Here is a 2,683-nt window from a genome sequence, read left to right as displayed (position 1 = left end):
TCTTCATAGCCTGATAAATCAAATTTGGGCCAAACATATCCGCCTTACAAAGCTAGAACCACCCAATAGGAGATCTACACCTCCTACCATACAATGCCTAAAAAAGGGTCATCCTAATGCCAGAATGATAGCTATTGTTGTAAGAAAACTCTAGAAGAGGTAGATACTCAACCCAATTACCTCCAAAATCAATCACACATGCACGAAACATATCTTCTAATGTCTGAATAGTCCTTTCTACTTTCCCATCCATCCGCGGGTGAAAAGCAGTACTCAGACTAAACTTAGTACCCTACCCTTTTTGAAATGACCGCCAAAAGTGAGATAAAACTACATACCACGTTAATAGATAATCGAAATAGGTACCTCATGCAGCTTTACAATCTCATGAAGTTACAACCTTGCATAATCCTCAGCTAAAATGTTAATCCTCAAAAGAAAGAAGTGAAATGACTTTGTCATCCTATCTATGATGAACATAACCAAATCAAATTGGTTTTGAGATCAAAGAAGATCGGTAACAAAATCCATGTTGATTACTTCCTGTTTTAATTCAGGAAATTTAATTTCCTAATACTATCTCCCAAGCCTCATATACTCAACTTTCACTTGTTGACATACCATACATTTGGGTATAAAATCAGCCACGTACCTCTTCATACTATTACACCAATACATCTCCTTGAGATCATGATAAATTTTTGGCAAACTAGGATAAACAACATAGCACAACTCATACCCATGAGTAAGGCTTATTTGGGTCATGTTGTATTCCCTTAGCTGGCACGACATTGAGAAGAGAATTGCAAATATCTTTACTAGTTTTAGAAAATTGACCTCAGGCAATATCCTTTCTCGCAAACCATCAACATCAGGAACACCTAACCTTTTTTGGTACCATGAGGTACCATCACCACTAATCTCAAATACCATTACCTTCTTCCCACCATAATCACCTTTGATTTTCATCAACACAAGATGTAGAATTTTTTTTCCTTGATCACTACACCAAGAGATGATCGAACCACTTCCTGTACCAACACACCACCATTCTCGGAGTCCAAAAGGTGAACTCTAAGGCTAGCCAAGCGGTGAATATCCTTCACCAACTCCCTCCTCTCCTTATCCACATGAGTTAAACTCCCCATAGACAACCTACTAAGAGCATCAACAATAACATTAGCTTTATCTAGATGGTAGCTAAGACTCATGCCATAGTTCTTAAAAAACTCAAGCCATCTCCTCTGACTGAGGTTAATCTCTTTTTAAGTGAACACATATTGCAGACTCTTATGATCCGAGAAGATGTCCACGTACACTCCATACAAATAGTGGCGCCAAATTTGGAATGCAAACACCACAGCTAATAATTCTAGATTATGAGTTGGATAATTTCTTTCATGCACCTTCAACTGCCTAGAATAATAGGCAATCACCTTAACATGTTGCATCAAAACATAGCCAAGCCCCACCCGGGATGCATCACAAAAAACTACAAACCCCCAATTGCCTTTAGGCAAGGTCAAAACCAGAGTTGAAGTTAGCTTATCCTTTAGCTTCTCAAAACTATCCTCACAAGCATCTGACCAAGAGAAATTTACCTTCTTCTATGACAACTTAGTCGATGAGGCAGCTACTATAAAAAAACTCTCCATAAATCTCTTATAGTACCCAGATAAACCCAAGAAGCTCCAAATATTGGTTGGAGTCGTGGGTCTAGGAAACTTCTTAACCAACGCCACCTTTTGTGGATCCACCATGATCCTCTTACTAGAAATAATATATCCTAAAAAGTGAACATTCAACCAAAATTCACATTTTGAGAATTTGGAATACAAATATTGCTCTTTCAAGGTCTACAACACTACACGAAAATGATTAACATGATCCACCTCACTCTTAGATGACATCAAAATTTCATCAATGAACACAATGACAAACAGATCCAGAAACTAATAGAATACCCTATTCATTAAATCCATGAATATCGATAGGGCATTAGTCAAACCAAATGACATAACCAAGAACTCAAAGTGCCTATACCGGGTATAGAATGCTATCTTAGAGATATCCACCTCCCTAATATTAAGCTAATATACCTAGACCGAAGATGTATCTTTGAAAATAATTTGGCAGATTAAAACTGATCAAACAAGTCATCTATTCTAGAAAGAGGATAAGTGTTCTTAATCGTCACCTTATTAGCCTAGGATAGTTAATACACATTCAAAGGGAACTATTATTTTTATGCACGAATAACAATGGTGCACCCCAAGGGGACATACTAGGATGGATGAAACCCTTATTCAAGAGATCTTTAAATTGCTCCTTGAGTTCCTTCAACTCAGATGGAGCTATTCTATAAGGAAGAATAGATATTGGACGAGTGTCCAAAACCAAATCAATTCAAAACTCAATCTCCCTATCTGGAGGAACACCAGGAAGATCATCCAGAAAGGCCTTAAGAAACTCATGCACCCATCAAAACCGAATGTAAAGAGGGACCTTTCAAGTTATAGTCCTTAACCCAGACCAAATGATAGAGACACCCATTAGATAATAACCTCTAAGCTCTAAGATATTATATAAACTTCTCCTTAGGACCTAGGGAACCACCCTCCCATTCAATAACTGGTTCACCAGGGAATTTAAAGACAACCTTATGAGTCCAAAAATCTAAGGA

The sequence above is a fragment of the Capsicum annuum genome, chromosome 11 (genome assembly GCF_002878395.1).
Source record: "Capsicum annuum cultivar UCD-10X-F1 chromosome 11, UCD10Xv1.1, whole genome shotgun sequence".
Taxonomy (NCBI): domain Eukaryota; kingdom Viridiplantae; phylum Streptophyta; class Magnoliopsida; order Solanales; family Solanaceae; genus Capsicum; species Capsicum annuum.
Note: the sequence above shows the minus strand (reverse complement) of the source record.